Here is a 19,720-nt window from a genome sequence, read left to right on the forward strand (position 1 = left end):
AAAAATCAACCATTCCTATGCGATGAATGCATGCGATCACAATGTAATAAACTTAATGCTTTTTGGACGCAATCTAACACATTTTATCAACACAAGCTAACATTGTTTAAGAACTTAGCACTATGATAACGTGCATTTCTACCCGTTATCAGCTATGCAGTAGGAATAGTCAATAGATATTAATCTAATCCCGGATATTATCACTAGACAGCTGTAAAAATCATCCTCAAGTATCTATGGAGAACGAGGGACTACATGCTTGTGTATGGTTCTAAGGATTTGATCCTTACAAGATACACAAACTTTGATTTTCAGACTGATTGGGATTCTCGAAAATCCACTTCAGGATCAGTGTTTACTCTTAATGAAGGAGCTGTAGTATGGTGAAGCACCAAGCAAGGATGCATTGTGGACTCCACCATGGAGGCTGAGTGTGTAGCGACTTGTGAAGCTGCTAAGGAGGTCGTTTGGCTCAGAAAACTCCTGACTTATCTGGAAGTTGTTCCAAATATGTTAAAGTCTATCACACTTTATTGTGATAATTGTAGTGTTGTGGCTAATTCCAATGAACCTAGGAGTCATAAGCACGACAAGCACATTGAGCGGAAATACCATCTCATCCGAGAGATTATGCATCGAGGGGACGTGATTGTCACAAAGATAGCTTCGGAGCATAACGTTGCTAAATTTACGAAGGTCCTCACGGATACAGTGTTTGAGGGTCACCTGCAGAATATGGGTCTATGGGACAGACCACGGCTGGACTAGGACAAGTGGGAGACCTTGTACAGGGCGTTATGCCTTAATTTATTGTTTTGTGTACTTGTAATTTGATTATCGTGTACACCCCACTAGCTTTAGGACAAATGGGAGGTTGTTGGGGTTGATGCCCTAAATCTCGTATGGTTCTATAGTTTGCAAACCGTGTATGAACAAACATTTTAGTGATTAATAATACTTGATATTTTATTCACTTCAGTCTATGAAATATATGATATTTTAGTTGCATTAACCACAAACCAAAAAACTAACATCCAAGGTAATCGTTATAACTTAGATATGTATATGGAGACATACAGGTGGATCATGTGATAACCTAAATGGTTTGTAGTATATGGATAAGGTTCGGTACCTTATCCTGGTGACACTACGAGTATTGCCCGCTTTGTAGGTGTTACAAATATTGTAAAGTGCTACAAATGATCTGATTCTGATCATTCATGTATTAAACATACGAGTGGGATATTCTATACAAAGGAGTTTGTATAAGACCAAACCACGAAAAGTTTAGTCTCATTATATAACGTCATTCATAATAGAGACTTTCATTTCACTAGGATGACCATATGTAACATAACCTTAATCCTGAATGAGTTATGAACTTCTGCCTACGAGGGCGGTCCTTTGATTTGTATGGGTGAGAGTGGCCAGATCGCTGACTCAACAAGCCTACCATTTTAAGGATTCGTCTGATTGGGGATCTGGGAATTCAACTACACAAGGTGGAATTCACTCTTTCCCTGAAGCAGGGGTAAATAGATAAATTTCTCCCTTAAGGCCTGATTCTGGGTCTTGAACAATGTGGTACCATACCCTCTTTTGGCCAGAGAGGGGTTTAGTCATAGTGGGACTATGATCTATTGTTCATTAGAGGGATCGGTGGTACTTAAAAAGTTAGATGTAACTATAGGGAAAACGGTAATTTGGCCCTTACGAGCAATTTTTGAAGGGTCATCGTACTGTTGATTGATTATATCCAATGGACACAGAAATATATCTGTAGTGCGAAGAATGTAGCTGTCAGTCTTTAGTGGAGTGTCTGGTAGTTAACAGATGGTGGATAATGTGATTAAAGAGTTTAATATGTTGTTCACATATCATTGGAGCTTCAAGCTATAGGTCCACAAGGTCCCTTTGGTAACTCAAAGGATTTAGTTGAGAATAAGTTTTTGGGTTAATTTGAAATATTTAGATTAATAAGAGGGAATTGAATTATATAAGATATAATTAAATTAATTCGATTATATATGATATAATTGATGTAATGTATATGATACCTTATAGTTTAATTGGAGGAATAAATATTTGATTATAATTCAAATATATTTTCTATGAAGAAGATTCATAGTTGTTAAATTTAATACAAATATGATTTATATTAAATGCCATAAAATAGAGAAAAAGAACTAAGGTTTATATATTGTACATGATGCAATATTAAAACTATAGATTATAATTATTAATTATTTGATAATTAAACCATTTTTCTCTTTAACCACCTTAGTAAGGAGTTATTCAGTTTTATGGCAAAATGGAATAAAATAAATTTTGATTTTATTATTCAACACTTGAGTGTTACACGATTTGTGAGATACTACACGTTTTTTTATAGTCTATGGGGTAGCCTAACTTTCTCTAAACGATTGAGAGATTTTGCTATGCAATAGCTTTGCCTTCCTCGATCGTCTTCTTCCTCCAACTCCAAAACACCTTCTAACCAAAATAGCCAGAGCCCACCACTTCTGGGTTTTCACGCCGAGAATACTAAGGTAGCTAAGTGGTAGTGTCCTCCTTTGGTTCAAGAGTTGCGTTGCTGTTTGCTGCTGTTTGGAGTGTTCGTGCTGTTCGAAGTGTTCGTGGAAGTACGAGGTATTTACTTGAAGAAAAGTTCTTCAAATGTATAATCTCTAAAACCTTGTTTCTTATTTCAAAAGCATACTGTAATTTATCTTTTATGCATAATCTGTTTATTTTACTGTAAATGTATGCATTCAATCTAAATGCGATTTGAACGATTTGCTTCCGCTCAAAGGTTCTCTGTAAAACGAGTTCCTTCAATTAGTATCTGAGCCAAGTTGTGTTTTGATTTCCAAATTCCATTTGTTTTATTGAATTCGTTTACAGTTTGGTGGGTTTTACTTCAACATTGAGTTTAACTGTTAAATGTATGTGGATGTTGTTGATGGATGTCTCAGGATAGTTGTCTCTATTAAATGTAAGAGGAAGGTACCTGCTAACCCATAACCTACTGCCCCAAGGGGTAGGCAACCAATGAGGGTTGACAAAGGAAAGTTTTTCCATTGCAACTAGGATGGACACTGGAAGCGGAACTGCCCAAGATATTTGGCTGAGAAGATGAAGGCCAAATAAGGTAAATGTGATTTACTAGTTTTGGAAACTTGTTTAGTGGAGAATAATGGTTCTGCCTGAATTATTGATTCTAGGGCCACTAACCATATTTCTTCATTTAAGGGAATAAGTTCCTGGCAGCAGCTTGGTGCTGGTGAGATAACGATGTGAGTTGAAACCGGACACGTCGTCTCAGTTGTGGTAATGAGAGGTCTCTAGATTACTTTACAGAATAGATTTATCATTCTGAATGATGTATATGTAGTTCCCAAGTTAAAAAGGAACTTAATTTCTATAAAGTCTTTGCTTGAATGTAATTATCAACTAAAATTTTCTGTTAATAAAGTGTTTATTTCAAAAAAATGGTGTTGATATTTGTTATGCACAACTGGAAAGTAATTTGTTGGGATCGGTGTCCAAATTCTCTCGGAGTCTCGTTGTTTTGTAAAGATACACATTGTTTAATGAAAAATAAGTGTTATTTAATTCTGGCATTTACTCATATCCAATAAACAAAGCTTTGGTTATCTTATGTGAACTTAAGCATGTATATGTGATATACAATTGGATCATGCCTTAAGTGACAACCTAAATAGGTCTGTAATATAAGGATTAAGGTGGGATACCTGATCCTAGTGACACTACAGATACGACTCGCTTTGTAGAGATTTGCAAGTGTTGTAAACTATTACAGATGGTTAATTCTTACCATTCATGTGGAGATGTGTGAGCGGGGGTGTCCTATACAAAGAGTTTGTTTAAGACTTAGACCACGAGATGACTAGACTCTGTATATAACACCGTTGATACTAAAGACTTACATCTCACCTAAACGACCATAGGTGACACAACCTCAATCCTGAATGTTTTGGGAGCTTAAGGGCAATCCTTTTATTAGTATGGGTGAGAGTGGCCAGATTGTCAACTTAACATGCCTACCTTTTTGGGGACTTGTCTGATCTAGGAGCTGGGAATTCAATCCACAAGATGAAATTCACTCCTTTCCCGAAGTAGGGATAAGTAGAGAGATTGTTCCCTTAAGGGCTGATTCTGGGGCTTGAACATAGTGGCCACAGTCTCTCTTTGGAAAAGAAGACTTAGTCATAGTAGAACTATGACTTACGTTCATTAGTGGGATCAGTGGTACTTAAGAAGACAGATGCAACTACAGAGACATAACGGTTATTGGCTCAGCTATACTTACGAGCGATTTATGAAGGGTTGTCGCACTACTAATTGGTTAAGATGGACACATAATATATCTGTGGTAAGAAGAGTTCAGCTGTCGGTCTTTAGTGGAGTGCTTGGCAGTTAATGGATGGTGGATCCCGTGACTAAAGAGTTTAGTCAATTATTCACATACCGTTGGAGCTTCAAGCTACAGGTCCATGAGATCCCCTTGGTAGTTCAATGGATTCAGTTGAGGATCAGTTCTTGGTGTTGATTTGAAATGTTTCAAATTGACAAGAGGTATTTTGATTATATGATATAATCGATATGATGTATGAGATACATCTAGTGGAGGATTGATGTAAATGAGATTTACTTTAAGTACCATGGAATAGAAAAAGAACTATGGTTTATATGTTTCATGAGATGAAATATTAAAACTATAGGTTTTAAATATAATATTGATAAGTTGGTTATCATTTATATTTATAACAATATTAATTACTGGATAATTAGTTCTTTTTCTTTAATAAACAATATAGTGGATGGTTATTTAATTCACGGTAATCGTGAGTTTAAAAGGAAAAAGGTTTTCCCATTTTGAAAAGAAAATTTACAAATGATAGAAAAAGTTTTTTGAGTTTTTTTCTCTCCACGCAAAAGAAAACTAATGTAGTCGTCAAGTAAATACAGACTTACTAAACAACGGCTGGGCGAGCTAAATAATCGTGCAGTATTTACCAAACGATCGCATAGTTTTGCTAGACGATCGCTTGCCCTAAGTAAACAATCGTGTAGTGTCTGTAGGCGACAGACCGAGCTAAACGATGAGCTAAACGTTCGTATAGCTTTTACTAGACGATCGCTTAGTTTTATCTAAACGATTGGGCATCGATCTATATGATAGATCTCCGCCATCTCCCACTTGCCCAGTCGTGTACACGATCGGTGTTTCCGTCTTCGTCTGCCTCATACCAAGTCCAAACAACGCCCACCCTTTGGATTCTCACACCGAGAATACCAAGGTAAACTTGTTGGTGGTGTCAAACTCAATTCGACACCATCGAGGTTTTCTGGAGGCCGCTTGTGGTGTTGTGGAGGCTGTTCGTGTTGCAGACGTGGCTGTGTTGCGGCCGTGTAGATTGATCATTCTAGGTTGTTATTGTTCGAGCGTTCGTGTGCAAGGAAGCGTGGAGACACTTCTGCACATGTTCGTACAGTTTTCCCCTTGTTCATTTGTTGTTCATGCTGTAATTTCTGCATTTTAATTGTATAACTGTTTGTTTGAAGTCGACTGTAAATGTATTGTTCATTCATGATTGTGATTTGGATATTTTTCTTCCGTTGCTCATGGAAATCTAAAATCCAATTTCCTTTGGTATGTGCTAAGGTTGTTAGCAACAAATACCCTCCATAACATAAAGATGTTTAAAACTTCCGTAACTAAAAAAAAATTATCCAAAAGAAAATGCCCAACTTTGACACCTAAGGTTAGGACACATTAATCTCAATAGGATTGAGAGATTGGTGAAGAATGGACTTCTAAGCGAGTTAGAAGAAAATTCTTTACTTGTGTGCGAGTCATGCCTTGAAGGCAAAATTGTTGGGATCTGTGTCCTAAATCTCATTGTAATCTTGTAATTTGTAAACTATGTATAAACATATTGTTATTAATAAAATAAGTGTTATTTTATAAGCATATACCAAATCCAATAAACTAAGATCCGAGGTTATTTTATGTAAATTTAAACAAGTATGTAGAGACATACATGGGGATCTTGTTTAAATGATAATCTAAATGGTCTATAGTAGATGGATAAGGTTGGGTACTTTATCCCGGTGACACTACGGATACGACTCGCTTTGTAAGTGTTACAAATGCTGTAAAGTGCTAAAAATGATATGATTTTGATCATTCATGTGGAGACATGTGAGGGGGGGTATCCTATACAAAGAGTTTGTATAAGACTGGACCACGAAATGATTAGTCTCTTTATATAACACCGTTGATAATAGAGACTTATATTTCACTGGATGACCATAAGTGACATGACCTGAATCCTGAGTGAACTCCTGCTCATGAAGGCGGTCCTTTGATTTGTATGGGTGAAATTGGCTAGATGTCCAAATCAACAAGCCTACAATTTTGGGGATTCGTCTAATTGGGGAGCTGGGAACTCACCTACACAAGACGGAATTCACTCCTTCACCGATGCAGAGGTAAGTAAATAAATTGTTCCCTTAAGGACTAATTCCGTGTCTTGAACATAGTGGTCACACCCTCTCTTGGCTAGAGAGGACTCAGTCATAGTGGGTCTATGATTTATTGTTTATTAGAGGAATCAGTGGTACTTAAGGAGTTAGATGTAACTATAGGGGAAAAACGGTAATTTGGTCCAGCTGTACTTAGGAGTAATTTGTGAAGGGTCATCACACTGTTAATTGGTTATATCTAATGGACACAAAAATATATTTATAGTACGAAAATTGATAGATGGTGGATAATGTAACTAAAGAATTTAATTAATTATTCAAATACCGTTGGAGCTTCAAGCTAAGGTCCTCTTGGTAGCTCAAAAGGATTATGTTGAGAATCAATTTTTGGGTTAATTTGAATTGTTCAAATTAATAAGAGGGAATTTAATTATATATGATGTAATTAAATTAATTCAATTATATATGATATAATTGATATAATGTATTTGATACATTAATTGGAGGAATAAATATTTCAATGAGATTCAAATAGTTGTTAATTTAATATAAATATGATTTATATTAAATGCCATAAAATAGAGAAAAAGAATTATAGTTTATATTGTATGTGATGCAATATTTAAGCTAAAAGTTATAAAATAATATGATAAGTTGGTTATCATATTTATTTATATATTTATTATTTTGAATGATAATTCTTTTTCTCAAAAACTACCTTAGTGGGTGGTTATGGAAGATTTTTGGCAATTGGAATAAAAGAAAATTTTATTTTTTTCTTTTCTTTTAAGATTTTCAAGAAAAAAAACTTAATTACAACAAGAACGCAAAGAGAGACTATACGATAGTCTATGAAGGAACTCTTATTCAAGTGAACCAATGAGCGGAAGCAAGATCTTTTCAAGCCCATTGTGCAAGAATAAATGTATTCACAAACATACAAGAACAGCTATGCATCTTTAAGAAAATTACATCATGCTTTCTTATTCAAATACAAAAGGAATTGAGAGACATATCCTTGAAAAACTCTTATTCTGAAAATCTCTCACTCTTGTGAGAATCGTCCCACAATATCTCACTTTCGTGAGCAACGGCTAGCAACCTCTCGTTGTCGTCACAGTCACGAACAGTCTGATCCTCAAACAACAACCTTTTGACACTACCACTCGGCAACCATGGTATTCTTGGAGTGAAAATCCAGGAGGTGTGGACTCTGTGTGAATTTTGTAGAGAGAAGGAGGAAGAAAACGATCGAACTACGTGATCAAGTAAGTGGGAGAAAGGTTTTGTCTATCGCATAGACTGAAAGTGCTTGATCGTTTAGTAATATCTCACTCTCGTGAGAATCGTCTAGCCAATCATCTAGTAATATCTCGTTCTCGTGAGCAATCGTCTAACCGATCGTTTAGTCTCCCGTTCAATCGTTTAAAGCCGATCATCTAGCAAATCTTGTTCGATCGTTTAGTCTCTCGCTCAATCGTTTAGAGCCGATCGTCTAGCAAATCTCGCTCGATCATTTTGACGATCGTTTAAAGCCTCTCTAGATCATTTAGCCTCTCGTGAGCAAACGATTAGTCATGCTATAATGAAGTGATCGTCCAAAAATGATAACTCTTTTCATTTTTATTCTTCAGTTATTCAAAACTGAAATTAACCTCCCACTTGCACGGTTAAAGGAGAAAATAAATAACTAACCAAACAATTATCTCATAATTGTTTTTATTATACATAAATATAAAAACTAATTTATCATATTATATTTATAACCTATAGTTTTAATATCACATCATATGCAATATTTAAACCATAGTTCTTTTCTCCTTATTTAATATAAATCATATTTATATCAATTTCTCTGATTAATGTATCTAATACATCAAATCAATTATATCACATATAATTGAACCAATTTAATTATATCATATATAATCAAATTCCTTCTTGTCAAAGTAACCCAAAAACTATTTTCAACTTGAATCCATTGAGCTATCAAGGGGGCCTTATGGATCTGTAGCTTGAAGGTCCAACGGTACGTGAATAACTGACTAAACTCTTTAATTACGATATTCACGATCTATTAACTGTCGGGCACTCCACTAAAGACCGACAACTGCACTCTTCGCACTACAAATATATTTCTGTGTCTATATGACCACTTAACAGTGCGATGACTCTTCACAAATCACTGTAAGTACAACTGGGCCAATTTACTGTTTTGCCCCTGTAGTTACATCTAACTCCTTAAGTACTACTGATTCCTCTAATGAACAATAATTCATAGTCCTACTATGACTAAGTTCTCTCTTCCAAAGAGAGGGTGTGGCCACTATGTTCAAGACCCGGAATCAGCCCTTAAGGGAACAATTTATCTACTTACCCCTACATCAGGGAAGAAGTGAATTCCGTCTTGTGTAGCTGAGTTCCCAGCTCCCCAACCAGACGAATCCCCAAAAAGGTAGATTTGTTGAGTTGGCAATCTGGCCACTCTCACCCATACTAATCAAAGGATCGCCCTCATAGGCAGGAGTTCCCAACTCACTTAGGATTAAGGTCATGTCACCTATGGTCATTTTAGTGAAATGTAAGTCTCAATTATCAACGACGTTATATAAAGAAACTAATCATCTTGTGGTCCAATCTTATACAAATTCTTTGTATATGACACCCCCGCTCGCATGTCTCTACATGAATGGTCAGGATCAAACCATTTGTAGCACTTTACAACACTTGTAACATTTATAAAGCGGGTCGTTTCCGTAATGTCACCAGGATAAGGTATCCCTCCTTTATCCATCTACGACAAACTATTTAGGTTATTACTTAAGCATGATCCACTCGTATGTCTCATATATATATATTTAAGTTACATCAAATAACCATGAATCTTAGTTTATTGGATTTGAGTAAATGCAAATAAAATAACATTTATTTTATTAATAACAATGTATACAAAAAGTTTACAAACTACGAGATCATCGGAATAATTAGGACACCAATCCCAATAGTCTACATGACAAACACAGAGCATATATGATAGGCTCTTTGTCTATGTGATAATGGAGAGGCTATACAATAGTCTACATGATTGGAAGACTTTTGTTATGCGATAGCCTAAACGATTGAAGTAATTCCTATGTGATAATGCTTCTTCGATCGTCTTCCTCCTCTAAACTCACAAATATCCTCTTAACCAAAATAGTCAGAGCCCACAACTCATGGGTTCTCACCCTGAGCATACTGAGGAATTCGAGTGGTAGTGTCTTTGTTGGTTCGAGGATCGAGTTGTTGTTTGCTGCTTTCGAGAGGGGTGTTCGTGACTTGTTCGAAGCGTTCGTGAACAAGTTTGATCGAGGGATAACTTGAAGAACGGTTCTTCAAAGGTATAATCTCTCAACTTTTTTTTACTTTAGAAGCATGTTGTAATTTAGTTTCTGATGCATAATGTGTTCTGTATGACTGTAAATGTATGGTTCAATCACAATGGAATTTGGACAATCCACTTCTATTCAAGGAACTCCTCATGTTGTGTTTCCCTTCAAAAATGACTAAAAGACCTTTTACTAGAAAAGGTCATAGGCCAAAGAGCCTTTAGAGCTAGGGCATTCAGACTTTTGTGGTCCGATGAATGTACGAGTCTAGGGAGGTTATGGATATTTCATCACTTTCACTGATAATTATTCTAGGTATAGGTACGTTTATTTAATGCAACATAAGTCTGAGTCTTTTGAAAAGTTCAAAGAGTTCAAGGCTGAAGTTGAAAATGTATTAAATAGAACAATTAAAACACTTCGATCTGATCGAGGTGGAGATTTTTTAGATTCTGATTTCCAAAACAATATGATAGAACATGGAAAAGTTTCCCAACTCTTAGCACCTAGTACACCTCAGCAAAATGGTATATGAGAGAGGAGAAATCGAACTTTGTTGAACATAGTTCGATCTATGATGAGTTACATTTCTTTACCTGACTCGTTTTGGAGGTTTGCAGTGGAGACTGCATCTTATATCCTAAACTGTGTTCCCTCCAAGAGTGTTGCCAGGACACCTTTGGAGTTATGGAATGGTCGTAATGCTATTTTACATCATTTCAATATCTAGGGTTTCCCGGCACATGTGCTTGAGGCTAATCCTAAGAAATTGGAACCACGTTCAAGGTTATGCTTATTTGTAGGCTACCCCAAGGGAATGAGAGGAGGTTATTTTTATGATCCTAAAGAAAACAAAGTGTTTGTATCGAAAAATGCTACTTTTCTTGAGAAAGATCATATAAGGGAACACATGCCTAGAAGAAAAATCGTGTTGAATGAGCTTTCCAAAGAAACTACCCAAACTTCAACAAGAGTTGTTAAAGTAGGTTCATCTAATAGGTCAAATCCACCTCAAGTGTTGAAGGAACCTCGACGTAGTGGAAGGGTTGTGAACCCACCCATGCGTTATATGGGTTTAACTGAAATCCTGGCTATGGTAGCTGATGGCGAGGTTGAGGATCCATTGTCTTACAAGAAGACAATGGAGGATATTGATAGAGATGATAGATCAAAACCATGGATCTCGAAATGGAGTCTATGTACTTTAATTCAGTTTGGGATCTTGTAGATCAACCTGATGGGGTTAAACCTATAGGTTGTAAATGGATCTACAAGAGGAAACGAGGTGCTGATGGGAAGGTACAAAACCTTCAAGGCTAGACTGGCGGCAAAAGGGTTATACCCAGGTAGAGGGAGTTGACTATGAGGAGACTTTCTTGCTTGTTGCCATGCTGAAGTCTATTCGGATCCTTCTATCCATTGCCTCATATTATGACTATGAGATATGGTAAATGGATATCAAGACTACTTTTCTGAATGGCAATATTGAGAAGACCATTTATATGGTGCAGTCGAAAGATTCATAGTCCAAAGCCAAGAGCAAAAGGTTTACAAGCTGAATTGGTCCATTTATGGACTAAAACAGACATCTCGATCTTGGAATATAAGGTTTGATACTGCGATCAAATCTGATGGCTTTTATCAGAACGTTGTTGAGCCTTGTGTATACAAGAAGATCATCAACAGTTCAATAGTTTTTCTAGTGTTATATGTAGATGATATCCTACTCATTGGGAATGATGTGGGTTTACTGACTATAGTTAAGAACTGGCTAGCGACTCAATTCCAAATGAAAGATTTGGGAGAAGCTCAGTTTGTTCTTGGAATTCAGATCTTCCGGGAACGAAAGAACAAAATGCTAGCATTATCTCAGACATCGTAAATTAACAAGATGTTGATCAAATATTCAATGCACTCCAAGAGGTGCCTTTTGCCTTTCAGGCACGGAATTATTTTCTCTAAGGAACAGTGTCCTAAGACACCTCAAGAGGTTGATGAAAGGAGACGGTCCCCTATGCATCTGCCGTGGGCAGTTTGATGTACGCGATGTTATGTACTAAAACTGACATCTGCTATGCAGTGGGAATAGTCAATAGATATCAATCTAATCCAGGATATGATCACTGGACAGCCGTAAAAAAATCCTCAAGTATCTACAGAGAACGAGGGACTACATGCTTGTATATGGTCCTAAGAATTTAGTCCTTATGGGATATACGGACTCTGATTTTCAGACTGATTGGGATTCTCGTAAATCCACTTCAGGATCAGTGTTCACTCTTAACGAATGGGTTGTAGTATGGTGAAGCACCAAGCAGAGGTGCATCGCAGACTCTACTATGGAGGTTGAGTATGTAGTGGCTTGTGAAGCTGCTAAGGAGGCCGTTTGGCTCAGAACATTTCTGACTGATCTGGAAGTTGTTCGAGACATGTCAAAGCCCATCACACTTTATTATGATAATTATGATGTTGTGGTTAATTCCCGTGAGCCTAGGAGTCATAAGCACGACAAGCACGTTGAGCGGAAATATCATCTCATTTGAGAGATTGTGCATCGAGGGGACGTGATTGTCACGAAGATTGCTTCGGAGCATAATGTTGCGGATCCGTTTACGAAGGCCCTACCGGCTACAGTGTTTGAGGGTCAGCTACAAAGTATAGGTCTATGGGACAGACCGCGATTGGACTAGGGCAAGTGGAAGATCTTGTACCAGGCGTTGTGCCCTAGTTTATTATTTTGTGTACTTGTAGTTTGATTATCGTGTACACCCCACTAGCTTTGGGACAAGTGGGAGATTATTCGAGTTGATGTCCTAAATCTTGTAGGGTTCTATAGTTTGCAAACCTTGTATGAACAAACATTTTAGTGATTAATAATATTTGAAATTTTATTCACTTCAATCTATGAAATATATGATATTTTAGTTGCATTAACCACAAACCAATAAACTAACATCCAAGGTTATCGTTGTAACTTAAATATGTATGTGGAGACATACAGGTGGATCATGTTTAAGTGATAACCTAAATGGTCTGTAGTATATGGATAAGGTTCAGTACCTTATCCTGGTGACACTACGAGTATGACTCGCTTTGTAGGTGTTACAAATGTTGTAAAGTGCTATAAATGATCTGATCCTAATCATTCATGTATTAGACATGCAAGCGGGGATATTCTATACAAAGAAGTTTGTATAAGACCGAACCACGAGACTTTCATTTCATTAGAATGACCATATATAACGACCTTAATCCTGAGTGAGTTGTGAACACCTACCTATGAGGGCAGTCCTTTGGTTTGTATGGGTGAGAGTGGCTAGATCGCCGACTGAACAAGCCTACCACTTTTGGGAATTCGTATGATTTAGTTGAGCATAAGTTTTTGGATTAATTTGAAATGTTCAGATTAATAAGAGGGAATTGAATTATATAAGATATAATTCAATTAATTCAATTATATGTGATATAATTGATGAATGTATATGATACCTTATAGTTTAATTGGAGGAATAAACATTTGATTATGATTCAAATATATTTTCTATGAAGAAGATTCATAGTTGTTAAATTTAATATAAATATGATTTATATTAAATGCCATAAAATAGAGAATACCAAGGTAACTAAGTGGTAGTGTCCTCCTTTGGTTCGAGAGTTGTGTTGTTGTTTGCTGCTGTTTGGAGTGTTCGTGTTGTTCGATGTGTTTGTGGAAGTACGAGGGATTTACTTGAAGAAAAGTTCTTCAAAGGTACAATCTCTAAAACCTTGTTTCTTATTTCAAAAGTGTATTGTAATTTATCTTTTATACATAATTTGTTTATTTTACTGTAAATGTATGCGTTCAATCTAAATGGGATTTGAACGATTTGCTTCCGCTCAAAGGTTCTCTGTAAATCGAGTTCCTTCAATTGGTATCTGAGCAAAGTTATGTTTTGATTTTTAAATTCCATTTGTTGTATTGAATTCGTTTACAGTTTGGTGGGTTTTACTTCAGCATTACATTTAATTGTTAAATATATGTGGATGTTGTTGATGGATGTTTCGGGATAGTTGTCTCTATTAAATGTAAGAGGAAGGCGCCTCCTAACCCACAACCTGCTACTCTAAGGGGGTAGGCAACCAATGAGGGTTGACAAAGGAAATTATTTCCATTGCAACTAGGATGGACACTGAAAGCGGAACTACCCAATGGTTGAGAAGAAGAAGGCCAAACAAGGTAAATGTGATTTACTAGTTTTGGAAACTTGTTTAGTGGAGAATGATGATTCTGCCTAGATTATTGATTATGGGGCCATTAACCATATTTCTTCATTTAAGGGAATAAGTTCTTGGCGGCAGCTTAGTGCTGGTGAGATGACGATGCAAGTTGGAACTGGACACGTCGTCTCAGTTGTGGCAGTGGGAGGTCTCTGGTTGACTTTACAAAATAGATTTATCATTCTAAATGATGTATATGTAGTTCCCGAGCTAAAAAGGAACTTAATTTCTATAAAGCCTTTGCTTAAATGTAATTATCAACTATGCAATGAGTTACTTGCTATTATTGGTTTATATTTGTGGATACAAAAGTATATCTGTAGTGAGAAGAGTGCAGTTGTGGGTCGTTAGTGGAGTGTACCCATAGTTAACAAATATTGATTAACTTGGTTAATGAGTTTAGCCAATTAATCTTATATCATTGGAGCTTCTGATCTATAGATCCACCAGGTCCCCTTGTTAGCTCATTAGAGAATATTTAAGAGGGATGATTTGAATTGTTCAAATTAATTTGAAGAAACCATATATTAATGTGATTAATATATAATTAATTATGGATATGATCTATAATTCAAATAAAATTGGAAAGTAATATTTGAATAAGATTCAACTAATTAATTCAAGTGAATTAAATTCACAAAAAATTAATTAATAAAGAGGTATTGCACATATACATACAATGTTTATGATAATTAAATATATATACATTAAATTAGATTTAATAATTTAATTAATGTGCAAATTAAATTAAATAAGTGTTATTTAATTATGCTAATTAATTAAATAAGTATTATTTAATTAATTAATTGTGGAAAAGGGAAATAGGAAAATGATTAGGAAAAGAATTTGGCCCTTCTCTATATAAAGGTTTTCCTATGACCCCTTTGGGAGACACTGACACTAACACAAACAATACACAACACAAAAGTATTTTTGTGCAAAATTTTCCTAGGTCACAAAGAGAATCCTCTCTTCTCTCCAAAATCCTTTTCTTCTCTCTCCCAATAGTTGAATATCATCTATCCCTTTATTGGAATTCTAGAGAATAACGAAGTTACTCTCGTGGTAGTGTTCGAGATTGTTCAAGAAATTGTTCGTGATCAAGATCGTTGAAGGAGTCGTTCGTTGGAACTTAAAGAGGTTTGTTCGTGAAGCTTGAGAATCTACAAAGGTAACAATGGTTCTAATCTTTTTCCCTAAAGCATGCTATATTACATGTTTATATTCTATTTTAGTATACTGAATTTGTTTTTGTAAAAATCGAATTGCGAGATGCGAGGCATTCACAAAACACTTTCGCTGCAGGATTCGATCCTTTCATAAGTCACATATACCAACTGCAAATGCTTCATTAAATGCAGTAAGTTATCACTAATGAGTCTGAGACACAACAGAAGCGTGATAGACTATTCAGTTCCAAAGATAAAAATCCTAAAAAAAAAATAGTCAATAAATGACTTAGTTAAGAATATATATTTTCTAGAAGAAATCCTAGATATGAGTACTCATAAGGATATTGAAGTAAATAAGGATAATAATGAGATCTCAATAAATTATGGAACCATATAAGTTGGCAACATTTTTTCATATAATGTCACTCACGATATTATGAAAAATATCGACATAGAAATTATTGACTTATGTGGAAATAAAAATCCAATATAAATAAACTCATTTTTCAAATCGTGAGAACTAGTAGTCCAAACATCATAAAATGTCAAACATGTAGGTTACAAGTGGAGTATTTGTAAAACAAATAGAGTGAAGTCACAAGATATAAAGCGAGATAGATCTCACAATAATTCTCGCATAAACTAGTATTAATTATGAGAAAACATATTCTCTAATGGTCGATATACAATACCATGAGATATTCAATTTATCTGATTGCGTATGAAAAGTTTAATATACATCGTATGGATGCAGTCATATCACATTTATATAAATCTCTTAATAATGATATTTATTTATGAAAATTTCTGAATAATTATAGGTATCATAATCTTATAATTCAAATATTAGATAATCATATATATATCAAAAGATTCTTATAAAATATTTCTGATGAATGTGATATAATCATCTTATTTAATATTTGTTGGTATGAGGGTACAAAAATAACTCTATTTGTCCATATCTTGTTATAAAGAAATCACGACCTGAGATTTACTATATGTTGTTGTGATTTGAGCAGAAACTCCTGAAGATATCTCAAAGACAATGGACTTTCTGAAGAAAGAAATTGAGATGATAAATTTTGCCTTAGCTTATAAATAATGTATAGAGCAAATGAAATTGCATCAATTTATATATTATCTTTTATGGATTATGTACATCATGGAATACTCCTATGGTGATTCATTCACTTGATGTAAAAAGGATATATCATCTGATCTCAGAAAGATGATGAAGAATGTTAGGTCCCGAAGAACCATAAATTTTGAGAAATGAGTGCACTTATATAGGTTGACTAGTTTATATATTGTACTTTGTAGTATTTTTCAGCAATTTTGTTAGATATATATGATATTCCTCCAAAAGAAAGATATTGGAGTAAAAGACATATGGTACACTTTATTTGAGAATTAATTTACATTGATTTATTTTATTTTAATAAATCTAATTTTGATTTAGTTGGTTGTGAAGATCCAGGTTAGTTATCTAACCTAAACAAGCTAGATCATAAACATGTTACTTAGTACATGGAGAATTTTTATACATGACGATCAGTGAAACAGACCATAACGGCTACTTTCTCAAATCATGCTGAAATTCTTGTAATTCACGAGGCTAGTCGAGAATGTGTATGGCTAAGATCAATGACTTAGCACATTCGTGGAGTATGTGGTTTGTCTTCTAATAAAAATCTTCCAACAATATTATACAAAGATAACATAGCATGCATATCCTAAATCAAAAGGGGATATATTAAAGGAGATATAACAAAACATATTTCACTAATGCTTTTCTACACTCATGATCTTGAAGAAAATGATGATAGCACTGTATAACAAATTTATTCAAAGGATAACGTAGCAAACTTATTTACAAAATCATTACTAACCGCAACCTTTAAAAAATTGGTGCACAATATTTGAACACCGCGACTCAGAGATCTCAAGTGATTTTCAATAAGGGAGAGTAAATATACCATATTCTTTTTAAGAGTATTAGATTAGATGAAATATGTACTCTTTTTCCTTCACTAGGATTTTTTTTTTCAATGGATTTTTTTTCTAATAAGGTTTTAATGAGGCATATTTCATATATATAATGGACATCTAAAGGATGTATTATAAATATTATAATAATAGATGTTCATTAGATGTTCATGCTTAGTGTCCATTAACCATGTGTCATACCCTCATTTCCCAAAGTATTGTCCATGTATCTCAATACTACACATTATTAGTGTCCATGTAATCCACCTCCTACTTGACAAATTGCTTATAAATAGTAGCATTTGGTAGGTTTTGGAAGACACACACATTAGACAAAATCCAAAAAGATTGGAGAAATCGGAGAAATCCATCATTTTTATTTTATTTACTTTTATTAATATATTTAGATATATATTTAATTTATTTTAATATTATATTTTATTGGTATCCGTGTTCTCGTTGTGCTTCTCAAGTTCACAACAAATGATATATTGTTGCTAATTGAATCAATTAAAAACTTAAGAAAGCATTAGAATTAACATTTCTAGATTATTAGGTGTTGTTATCTTAAAGAATTTTAACGGGAAAGGAGAGATCTCATACATTTTCTTGTAGTTGTTTGTTGAAATTATCGACTTTTTTATATTAATTTTTCTTGCAACCAACCAATTTCAAACCCCCCTTTAGTTACCTAGAATTGCTAACCACTTAGTTTGGAAACTCTTCAGTTCCTTATGTTCAACCCGTGCTACCCTAAGAGATCGTAGTCCTTATATCTCCTCAAGCGCTTTCCTCGCCTCGCATTGCATGTAAGCATTTTGACATTGGACATCAAAGCTTATGATAGATAGACTTAGATGTTTTTATGAGTTAAAAACAAGAATGTTATCTAACAAAATCTAATGCTTTTATTTTATATTTTAACCTAAACTAATTTAGCTTTTCAACTCTATATTTGAACTAAAAATTCTTACTACTTAGAGTCAATTTGACTCTCTCTCCATTCAATAAATTTAATTTTTTTACGTCCATAACTTAACTGATTAACACATAATTGACTTCTTTTTATTAATCAAATATTCGAATCCCGAACATCACATCAATGATATTATACTTAAAAAAAATTAAAATAAAATAAAAAGTAAGGTTCCTTTTCAACCCCCCACTTGCAAATACTCTTCCCCAACATATATTCTCCCATACCCCACTTTCACACAAAATGGCTTTAGATATATGCTTTCACAAGTTGGGTTTTGATTTTGTAAAGGATCAAATCACCTCTTTTGAGCCAAAACCGAAAGTTATTATTATTATTAAAAAAAAAAAATACAAACATGTGAATATGTTTTTAAAATTTGTAGTAAAAATTCTAATAGACGACAAAAAAAAATTAAATCAACAATAAACTAGTCGTGAGAATTAAATTTAAAATTTATCAAAAGTAAATAGATTAAAACTGAATAGACGTCAAAGTTCAGGAACGAAAATGATATTTTAATCCAAATGAAAAATGATAATAAATAAATCCAAAAATAAGAACATTTTGGTATAATAAACAAATCCTTCTCTTTGCCCCTTCTCTCATCATTTTGGTGTCCTCATCTTTCTTTTAAATAATTCCTTCACTTTTTAGTCTTGTACTTTATTTTTATTTTTTTCATTTCATTAACAAACCAAAGTCAGATAGGGTTTGAGAATGGAGAAGAAGAGGGGGAAAAAAAAGGATGAAAGATTGATTGATTACAAGTTGTGGTGGGAAAAATCTCAATTGGCTTTTAGTGGGTTTTTGGGTTTTGTGATGAGGAAGAGAACATTTTCATATGGACCCTACTTTCAATTTTTTTTGACAAAGACATCCCACTTTGGTCCATAGAGAAAAGGGTTTAGCCAAGTAGATAAATTTATAACAATTTCCTTTTGAAAATTGTAAAAGAGGAAGGTGAATATAAATATACAATTTTCCCTCATTGGTTTGTATATTGAAAAAAGCTAAATCAATCTACCACTTAACGTTAGATTTCAGGGTTTTATGTGATTCCTAATCATACCTATGTCACGCACATTTTTCTTGTGTAAAAATACTAATAACTCGTTATGTCAAAATCAATCAATGATAAAGTAATACAAGTAAAATTTTAAATTAAGAATGACATACATTATGAATTAGAGATATCATAGGTAACTGTTCTAATAGCTTTATGTATGTTGACAAATGACAACAACTTTTGAACATCAGACAAGATTTGAGACATTAATCATATTTTAAGGTACATTTAATGGTTGGAAATATTATATAATAATTTTGCTCATCAAGATGTCAATTCATTGGATAACTATAATGTAACATCATATACTATAGGTGAAGTTAATAAGAGTGGAGAAAAGGCATGCTAAAAGCAAAGGTTTTTTAGTAGCCTTTCT

Source organism: Benincasa hispida, chromosome 4, assembly GCF_009727055.1.
Source record: "Benincasa hispida cultivar B227 chromosome 4, ASM972705v1, whole genome shotgun sequence".
Lineage (NCBI taxonomy): Eukaryota > Viridiplantae > Streptophyta > Magnoliopsida > Cucurbitales > Cucurbitaceae > Benincasa > Benincasa hispida.